Raw genomic sequence first — 11,473 nt, 5'->3', positions numbered from 1 at the left:
ATCCAGTGTTATTTAGGTGAAGGTTATCTACTCTCCAACATGTTAAGCTTACCTGACTATTATCCGACTTGCATACTTAAGTATGACAACATGCCTAGCAGTTGACTCATTCATACTACTTAGAAAGAGTGGCTGAGATGGAAAGATGATAAAATGATCTGCATCTTAAACAATTTCTTTGACTTTGGGTTTAAATGGGTCGGATTTGATTCAATTTTAATGTAGGCATTACTGTATTAGGCTAGGCATCAGTTAGTTGAGTGGAATTGTAGTCGCTTTTAGGCAAAGTGTGACTTTATCTTCCACTATTGCAGTGTATTAGGTTTTTTGTTTGACTCAATATTCAAATTTGAAGATGATTAGGCTGTATCCTATTAGATCGGATTCAGTAAATCCCTAAACCTAATCGGGTCACAACGGCACTGCATCCTGTGGGGGCATCCGCATTCATCTTTCAGAGTCAAGCCTTGAGATTATGAGTGGGTACGCGTCGGCCAAGTATGAAAAGTCCAACATGGTGGCAGCCAAGTTTGAAAGGTCAATTGATGATAAGCTTGTCAAGAATGAGAGTGGGCCTAACCCAACTTAACTTCGTACATTGGAGTGTGAATGGCTGGGTCATCAGCTTTCCTAGAAAACAACTAGCTAGTGATATCATGCGTTTGGTGTAGCCAATGGGATTTGTTGGGAGTGGACAACTAGCCGACATGAGGACGTTACTTTATTTCTGCACTTTTATTTTGAGACATTTAATCTGAATATTTTACTTTCATTAAACCTAGATGATTAGTATTAATGATAGTTGAATGAACCTTGTTATATAAAAAAAAAACTTGACATATTTTTTTGGTTGTTTTGGTAATTTTTTTTTTTAGAATTAATGTCAACGAATCCAGGCTTGAGAGACCCCCGATTCGAGTCATTACAATTAATACCAGAAAGAGATTATTAAAAATGACGATGACTATCTAGTTATACAAGGTTTCATAAGAAAAAATGATTTACGCCGTCTAATTTCAGTCCAATAGCTTAAAGTCATAGGAGAGTCCATATAGCTAGTTAAACCTCGTGCTTATAAGTTGACCCGTGTTAGCAGGTATGAATGCTAACAGCAATAACGAAAACAATTATATGGATGACATGAATTCAGAAAGAAGAGAACATCCGACGATCATACATACAGATCAAATGGTGATCATTCTGATGTATTTCGAGACGACCCTAATAAATGTGTCTAGACTAAATAAATACATGACACCTCTCATTCCTCCCTCAGCACCGATCGTTGCAGTGATCAACAACGACAGCTACCATAGTTAGGGGATTGGACCTGATGTTGTATCACCGCGCCGTCCATCGGTTGGAAGAATGCCAGCATTGCGAGGATGCCCTCTTCTTGGTCATGTTAGAAGAGGACATATGAAGAACTGTTGATGCAAGGGGTGCAATAGTATGTGGTGCAGGTTGTCTGAGAACATATTTGGAAGCAAGACAAACTCTCATAGAATTTTGTTTTTTTGTCTATATGAAGTTTTGATATGATAATTTATCTAAAATGAAAAAATTTCACTTGTTTGGATAGCATGAGAAAAATAAAATAAAAAATCTTAAAAAAAGAGATAGTAGGGGTGATCGTGAGGCTTCTCTAGTTGTAATTTTCTAAAAGGTGAGTGGTGGTGGCACTATAAGAAAAATGCTAATTAGCGACAAAAATTTGTGACGGATTTTTTCTGTGGCAAATTTGCGATGGAGTAACGAGAGAAAACTCTCCGTTGCTAACATTCAAATTATTTGTGAAATTAGCGGCAAAAAAAATTTCGGCGCGAATCTATAGCTAATTAGCGACGGATTCGCGGCAGAAAAATTATGTCTCAAACTCCGTCGCCACTTAGCAGCGGAAAATGTTCCGTCACTAATCCATCACTAATTAGCGATGGATTCACAACAGATTTTTTTTGTCGCCAAACATTACAAAAAAAATGCTAATTAGGGATGGAATTAGCAAGGGAATTTTTCCGTTGCTAATTAGCGATTGAATTAACGAGAGAATTTTTTTGTCTCTAATCCGTCTCTAATTAGCGATGAAAAAATTCTCTCGCTAATTCCGTCCCCTATTTTTAATTTAAACCGACCCATCTAGGGCACAAAATTTTCCCTTGCTCCCCATGCGAAATTTAAATTGACCCGTTCGATTAAAGCGTCGGACGACGTGCTTCTCTTTCAGATCGTCCAACTTCCCTAAGAAGCCTCGTAGGTGACGACCAGAATCTGAGGTCGCCGAGTGCCGTCGAACGGGAGAACTCTCACCGAAATAATGGGTGATTCGCAGTTCTCGCCGGATTTCTCTAGTTTCCGGTCTGGTAGCTCTTTAACTCCGGTTTCTCCCTAGAGATCTCGTGAAAAGCTGTCTTTTTTTTCTTCATCTCTCTCTCTCTCTCTCTCTTTGTGATGTGGTGATCTAACAGTTCTGGTTTGTCGTCCATCTCAGATCTCAGCCTTAGAGATGGCGTTGGCTTCGGCCGAGGCTCGGTTGCTAGTTGAGCTCTGGTTCGGTAAGGCATTGGAAACCCTTGCTGTCGTCAACCTCCTAAAGACGACTCTGCTCCAAGTAAGCCCTTTTCCCTTCCCTCTCCTTGCATTGATTTTTTTTAATCATTTTTTTCGTTTCTGTTTCTCTCGTCGGTTAACGAAACGAAAAATATTTCCTATTATTTTCCCCCTTTTTTATTCGAATTAATGATCTTTCCTCTCGTATGCAAATGTGGCATATCTTTGCAGTGGCGCGCTGGGCCGGATAAGCGTGGAACCAGATTGAGAGGGTACTGGAGAGCACACCGGTTCTGTGCAGAAGACCCCGCAGTGGCGGGCCGTGCCGCTCGGGTCTAAGACCCTGTGCAATGCCTGTGTGGTGCGGTATAAGTCCGGCCTATTGTTGTCGGAATACTGCCCGACATGGAGCATTTTTTTAAAATTTAGCGACGGATATTATCCGTCGCTAAAATAGCGACGGATAATGTCGATCGCAAAACCAAATCTATACTTATTTAGCAATGGACTCACGACGGATCATGTCCATCACTAATCTATCGCAAATTAGCGATGGATTGACGACAGATAAATTCTGCCATAGTTTAGCGACTAGGGTTATGCGATAGACATTATCCATCGCAAAGGCCGTCATAAACATATTTAACGACGACATAGCGACAGATAACGTCCGTCGCTAATATGCATTTTTCTTGTAGTGTGGTGGAGTTTCTCCATCACTGTTTTCCAGGATGTGGGTGGTGATTGATGGTGAGGGGTGACCGACATCATTTTTCGTGAGGTGGGTGATGGTGGGTGGCAGTGGTACTTGTGAGATGAATAGTAGAAAATCATTATGAGAAGAACGATTTTATGAGAGATGGGTGATAGTAGATAGTGGTGGTCATGGCAAGATGGTAGGTGGTGGTGGCGAGAGTGGTGGTTGAGACTGGACCTCACCATTTTCTCTTGGTAGAAAACATTTCTATGGAAGAATGTTTCCTACAAAAAAAGTGTACATTTTAGAAAAACTCTCTTAGAGAGAAAAATTTTCTCGTTTGACAAGGTAAAAAAAATCATACCAAGATTTCCTGTTTTTTATCACTTTTCCCACATCTTACTTTCAAACGTGCCCTAAGACACAACCAGCCTTCAAATCTACATCTAAAGACAAGATAGGATGCATTTTTTTAAAATAATAGTAGAAAACTAAAGCCTAGTATTTTCACAAATATTTTCTTTTTAAAGCCAAATTAGGGATTTGGGGTTAGGCAGACCCCCACCGGTTATTATTCAACCTACCACTAAGGTTTGAACCTGCAACGTCCCACCACAAGGAGACATACACTAACAGCTCTTACAAAAACCACGCGAAACTTAATATTTTATCAATTGTTCATGAAGTAATAATGCATGTCTTCAAAATCAACACAAAAAATCCATTTTGCCAAAATTAGGGTGCCTTGTCAACCTTGTGTTGGTAGAGACAACCATTTGCAGGAAAAAGCTGTATAGAAAACATTGGGCGCAAGAAAAATTGCTCCCAAAATGTGTGTTCCTGAATAGATACAATTCAAGTGCAGCCCTTACGTTATGAAGATGGACGATGCTAAAAGCACTTTATTTGAAGGGACGATTTTACCTCGCACAAAAAAGAAAGTGTCGCACCAACTCCCTACATTTAGGGGTGTCAAACGGGTCGGGTTTGGTTCATAGTCAATTGACATCGAATTTTCAAGTATGGTATCATGTCCAGACCTACTAATCAGATTCCCTATAAGAAAACTATAATCGGACTTGATAAGAACTACATGAACCAAACCCGAATCATACCCAGTAAAACCATATTTTTTTATCATTTTTACATTGAAAATTTACAGGTCTTGATTGAAACTCAGGCCAAGGCCGGGTCCATGTCTAGTATAAAATTTCATAATTTATACCCGGATCTATGTATTAATCGGATCTTTAAGTCCAAACCCAAGTCTTAATCGGGTCTTCTTATTTATCACCGTACTCAAACCCTATATGTTTTGGTTCGGGCTGGGTCTGGGTAAACTAGGCCCGTTGACACCCCTACCTATATTACACTTGCTAGGCCTCACAAAAACATGCTGAATTGGTCAAACTTTTGTAGGGCCTATTATCTGAATAAAAAACATGTTGTGTAGCTTAGGGGAGGGCAAGGGCATTTTTATTTCATAAAAATGATTGCTACTCTTCTCGAATGACCAACATAGTGGTTCTGTTTGTATACCCCATAAAAGTTGGAGGCTATTGTTAGATATTTCATGCGGTTACGTATGTCTGTCTAAGGTGAAGGCATACAGTTCGGCCATATATAAAGTATGATTATAATAATGTGTTGATACCTTATGGGTTAAAGTAAGGACAAGACATGACACGTTCTTACGTGATAGTTTTTTACACAAGTTAAATTCACAACCTAAAAGCAAATATGAAAATTTTTCATTTTTTGTTAAAATCTAACCATGATGGTAAGCAATCTAACAATGATGGTAGCGCTTTGAGAAGATGGGCACAGAGATCTTGGATCTATCGATATACCCAAATAATCCATCCACCCTCTTTTCCCTTCTCCAACAGCTCTTCATTGATAAAGGTGTGAATGCCCATGACTTCTAAAACTCCAATGGTGAGGATGTGGAAGATGAAGAGTCCTTTGCTTCACCATCTCGAGAGGCTACCCTTTTAGAGTTTCGTTTTCTATTTATTAATATCAAAGAAAAGAGTGCCACAACAGAAATGACGATGGTGGTGAATGCAGAAGGGATCTTCATTTTGCTTGTGGGTTGGTCTAGAATGGCGAGGAATCGGTGCAGAGGAAGGACAACTCATGCTCTAGGGTTTTGGAAAAGAGCCTGCTTTTGGTTAAAAGCATTTTGATATTTTGTGGGTACCAACTAGGGTTGTCAATGGGCTCGGTTTACCCAGATCCGACCTGAACCATACCCTATAGGGATCGGGTATGGTGATAAATAAGAAGACCCAATTAAGACCTGGGTTCAAACCTCAAGGTCCGATTAATAATGGACCCAGGTATAGTTTATGAAATTTTGTATTAGACTCAAACCTGACCTGAGTTTCGACTAAGACCCACAATTTTTCAATGTAAAATGATAAAATACGGAGTATGGTTTGAGTTTGATTCATGTAGTTCTTATCAGGTCCGGGTATGATTTTTTTTATAGTGGACCCATTTAGACCTGAGCCCTGACCCAATGCTATAACTGAAAATCTGGTTCAAGTCTAATTTCAAGTGGGTCTGAACCAAACCCGACCCGTTGATACCCTTAGTACCAACTGATAATGTAACAATGCAGGTTAGGGTTGGGTTGACTTAGGGGGTACAAATGATGCAGATGATACACCGTGGGGTAGCAAAATCAAAAAAGAATTTGTTGATGTCTTCTCATTCGTGTCCCACTCACTAGAGTATCCGTGTCGAGATTTACCATGTTTGTGTCCATACATACCACCATCTTCTCTGCCGAGTTGCAGTCATTGGTTACAATGGATTTGGGTTTAAAATCAAAACATTTTTACCCTAACAAATTGACATCTCTCTTTAGATCTGGTGTCCACGTCATGCCAACTTATATAGCTTGTTAACTATACATATAGTAGGGCATAACGTCGAACATACGTTGGACACAACACGCGCGATCAACGACATGTCTAGCAATCACGTGGGTGGTGCGTGACTCACCAAGGGTCTCATCTACGATAAATCAATAAATTAAAGATTCCAAGTTTTCGAGCATAATGTTCTTGCCACAAAACTCCAAAGCTGATTTGTCATTATGCTTGGAAACCTGGCATCTTTAATTTGTTGGTTTATCTTAAATGGGACCCTTGGTCTGCCAACACCATGTTGCATAAAACTGATTTGTAGCACAAAACCCAACTTTTTTTGCCGGAAACCTGACCTTACCGGACCTGAGTGTTAGTATGTATTTTTAGGAAAAGTAAATTTCTAAAATATACAAGTCTGGGTTTGGAATTTCAATTTTGTGATCCAATATAGAATATTAATTCTAATAAAGGCTCTAAGGTGCAACGAGCTAGTCTTTTGATTTTTCTTTTCAAAAGGCATGCTAAGGTTAGGCAGACCTGTACCAGTTATACAATTATACCAGACAAGTTGGGATTAGTCTTTTGATTTTCATTCTCCAGGATTCACATCCACCCGCTTTTTTATTTTTTCATAATTACAAAAGACCTCATTATTCTTAAAAGAACACCACCAATAATAGATATCTTCCACCTCTCACTTATCTTCATCTGCATTATTGATCGTATATATTGGAAGTTGTTGCAAATGCCAAATTAAAGACTTGTCTGAGATGTGTGCTGACGGTAGGTGGCATGTCATTTTCAGAATTGCTCATTAAGCTCAAGGCTCTGGGTCAGGGCCAGAAGATGGCCTATCATTTTCAGAATTGCTCATCGACAATTGTCCATCATAAATGAGCAGTCCTTTGTGATTTTCGTATAACTTCAAGGGGGGTTTCTGGAAAATATGATGCTGGTTTTGACGCATTCGGTTTGAACTCTCTAGTCTAGGCTTCCACTGTGCAGTCACAGGTATTTTAAGACCAACAAAAGTGTGACATTACAAGAAGCTGATATCAATTTCTCAAAAATACTTGAACAGATTCTAGGCTGATGAATATGGTGAGGCTCGTAATGCCATTTAATTCTCATATCTGGTATTTGTTGGAACCCCCATAATTAAATCTCATTAGTGATTTTGCCCACCAATTTATTTCTTACCCAAATTCACCCACAACTACCGAGTCTTTGTAGGATGATTGTATATCGTATAAAAATACTTAAAAAAAGTAAGGGGGAACATATATACCGCTGTCCTATCACACAAAATTCAATTATTACTAAATTAATTGAGCGATTTTTATGATGCAGGCACACTTTTTACTTGTAATTTCATGAAGAGAATGATATTTTTGGTAATTTTTTATATAGCCCCATATATAGTCAAATAAGAACATTGAGTTATTCTCCATCCGACACACCTATAGAAAATTGTTTTAAAGTATTATAAAATTCTTTTTTTTATCATTATTTTATCAAAAATATATGATTGTTCTTTGTACAAGTTGTCAACTTCCATCCACCCGCCATTAAATATCGGGAACCTATGAATAACCAAAACAGATCATACTTCTAGCCCAGGTTCCAAATAGATTTTACTCATGTTTTTAGTATATGAATTTGTGGTTATATCCAAGATACATATATTCAAATAAAGCTTTTAAAATTATTGAACTCAAGCTAATTTAATTGAGCATAAATTGAAAGGGTAATTTTTTTAAAAAGATTATGCCTCGACATGAAATTTTAGATAAAAAGTAGGTCAGTATCAAGAAATTACCCAAAATAATAATTAGGGACATCCCGTCTACCACAGTACGTCATAACATTTTTGGGTTTTGCTCATCTGATTGAAGAGAAAAAGGTTTTCCCAAAAAGAGAGAGGGTTGCTTACAGACTCCATTCCTTCGTCTCCGTTGAAAAACGATAAAGATTGTATCAAGAAACACTGCACACTTTTCCAATAGTGCACCTCCCATCCCACTATTTTCTCTTCTACTTTAATTCCTGCCAACAAAAGTCAGCAAGTAACGAGGTATGCACTCCAATTATTTTGATTGTTTTACAACACTCAGCTAATTGTTTTACAAAGAGATAATTTTTCTCAAAACACCCTTCAAAAAACAAAAAGTTTTCCAAGAAGACTGAAATTGGCAAGCTCTTTCTGGAGCTTACATCTTATGGGACGTTGAGGTTGTTGCTCAATGTGAGTATTTCATCTCTTTTGAGAAACTTTGGTCTTTTCCAATTCGTTTAAGATGCAAGCCAAATGACAAACCAAATAATAACTTGATACTTATTCTGATCTTTTCAAAAACATTAACTATATGTGGCTTACATGTAGGAGCTGGAAAATTAATATATTTCTCATTTTATATATTTTTTTTTCTTATATTACTCTCACCAAATTTTGGAAATACATTTTGCAGATGTTTTATGGATTGAAAGTCCTTAATCTCAATGGTTGCAAGCATCTTCTAACAACTCCCAATTTTGCAAATACCCTTAACTCAGTGGAGTTGATATTGGGTGTAAAATAAGGAGGTGAGAGAAAATTCAAATGAAGAAAACTTGGGTTGTTTTCCCTTTTAGAAAAAGGTTTGGATTTGATGATGTGGAATAGTCTCATATTAAAGAGGTTTGAGTTTTTTGTGGGGCTTTATAACCTAAATGTAAACTCTTACACTTGTTCCTAAGAACAAGAGGGTGGGATGACTATTACACGCACGCTCCCGCCCTCCGTGTCGGTTCGAGTTCGGGTAATTGGCCCTTTAGGGCCATATCCAATCAAGACCAACATATCTTTTTGCTCCGATTTTCTGTTTTTTCTTGGATTAAATAAAGGAAAAGAGTCATGCCTTTTGGAATTGGTGACCCTTGGCAGAGTCACACCCGTTTAGAATTGGTGATCCTTTGCAGGGTCACACCTGTTCAGATCCGGTAACTCTTTGCAAGGAGTCATGTCTATTCGAAATGGGCAACTCTTCAAAAGTCATGTCCTTTAGAACAAATCTCTCACACGCCTATAAAAACGTGGTTAGAGAGGTTTCAAAGGGATGAATGTATACTTTATCCTCTCTCTCTCTTGCTTTGCTAAAACTGGGAGGTCTGCAGTTGTAGTTCCTGAGGTTGTTTTCGAAGGTTGATCTACCATCGGCGTGCACCGATCCAGATCGCTGAGGCTATTGTATCCTAGAGGAAGGACGCCGAACCCTGTTTGCACTGTATGTGGGGCGAATCTTCTCTAAGGAGAGTACTTTCGTACGCCTTAGCCATTTACACAATATTAACATGCTTTAGTTGTTTTTATTATGTTCTATGCAACTGTTTATCGATTTGCTTTTGTCTGGATTTCAGTGTAATGCGGAACCCAACATGCTTGCTCCCTATTCCTGTTTCGATCTACTATTAATCATGATTTACATGTTGATTTATTTCTTGATTTATATCACGTTTTATATCATGATGTTGATTGTGAAACTATGTGCTCTGAAAAATGATCCAACAGTCTTAGAGAAGATTCTAAGCATGTCGACATCTTCTGCTTTTATACCAAAAGTGGACATGTCCGGTATGCCTGAGAAATTTGTTGGTCAAAAGTTCAAGCGTTGGCAGCAACACATGAAAATTTGGTTCACTACGATAGAGCTGTTATCTGTTCTGGAACTCGACTGCCCGCCGATTTCTGAAATTAATCATGATCCTACGGCGGTTAATGCGGCTGTAGAGTGGAAAGAAAATAATAGTATATGTCATGGCTGCATATTGTTAGCTCTGTCCAACACGTTGTTCGATATATATTGTTCCTTGTCTACCACTACTAAGGCCCTATGGGATCAACTTGACAAAAAGTACAATACCGAAGACCAAGGTCTTGAAAAGTACTTGGTTGCCAAGTTTCTGAAATATCAGATGGTTGAGGGCAAGTCGGTTACTGAGCAGGCACACGAGTTTCTGCTGTTGCTCCACAGTTTGGCTAAGGCTGATATGAAGCTTCCTGAGAAGTTTTAAGTTATGACCATCGTGGAGAAATTTTCTAAGTCTTGGGTAGACTTTGGTATGTCTCTCAAGCACCATAGAGGGAAGATCTCCCTAGATGATCTTATGGTAGCCATAGCTATTAAAGAAGAGCATAGGAGTCAGAAACAGGTTGTGATGCCTACTGAATAGCCTAAAGTGAACATGATGACCGGATCTTTTAAGGTCAAAGGACAAAAACCAAAATTTGCAATAAAAAATTAGTTTAAACATAAGGGCAAAATTCAAAAAAAGGCAAAGAAAAAACCGTGCTGGAACTATGGGCAGGTTGGGCACTAGGCTAAGGAATGTCCTTCCAAGAAGGCCAAGGCTCATGGGACCACAGATGAAATGCCTCAAGTCAATATGGTGATTGAGGTCATTAGAACCAATACTGGGTATGTTTCTGTTAACCCACAAATCTATCACATTTATGAGTTGACTGAGTAGCTGGTTGACACTGGGGCTAATGTGCACGTTTGTGCTGATAAGTCTACCTTTGTCTCGTACCAGGCTGCTGCAGGCAGATCCGTGACTATGGGTAATTCAACGGCTGCAAAGGTATTAGGGATTGGATGCGTGGATCTAAAGTTTCCTTCAAGAGGAGTTCTATCTTTACACAGAGTGCACCATGTGCCTGTAGTTAGAAGGAACATTCTAAGTGGTTCATGTCTTGTTAGAGAGGTTTATGAATTTAACTTTAAATATAATAAAGTTGTTATTTTGCATTCTGGAACCTTTATTGTCAAGGGGTATTTAGATAATGGTTTGTTTAAACTTTGTGTTGAACATGTTTGCAGTGATAAATTAGAGAATGATATTTTTGTTGATTCATTGTCTAATGTTGCATATAATATAGAATCATCTGACTTGTGGCATAATAGATTAGGTCATGTGAATTTTAATTCTGTGAAACTCATGATGAACTTGAAAATGATTTTTGAGCATTCCATTGATAAAACTAAGAAATGTGAAATTTGTGTGCAAGCAAAACAATGTAGGAAACCATTTCATATGATTGTTAGAGATTCTGAAACATTGGATCTGGTGCACACAGATATCTGTGAGTTTAATGGAGTGTTAACTAGAAATCAGAAAAAGTACTTTATTACTTTTATAGATTATGGGACTAAATACTGTTATGTGTATCTGCTAAAATCAAAAGATGAAGCTTTTGATAAGTTTCTTATTTTTAAGAATGAAGCATAAACACAAACTGGTAGAAAACTTAAAAGATTGAGGTCTGATAGAGGGGGAGAATATACCTCTAATAAACTCAATGAATATTTCAAAT

The sequence above is a fragment of the Nuphar pumila genome, chromosome 7, assembly GCF_984573655.1.
Source record: "Nuphar pumila chromosome 7, dmNupPumi1.hap1.1, whole genome shotgun sequence".
Taxonomy (NCBI): domain Eukaryota; kingdom Viridiplantae; phylum Streptophyta; class Magnoliopsida; order Nymphaeales; family Nymphaeaceae; genus Nuphar; species Nuphar pumila.
Note: the sequence above shows the minus strand (reverse complement) of the source record.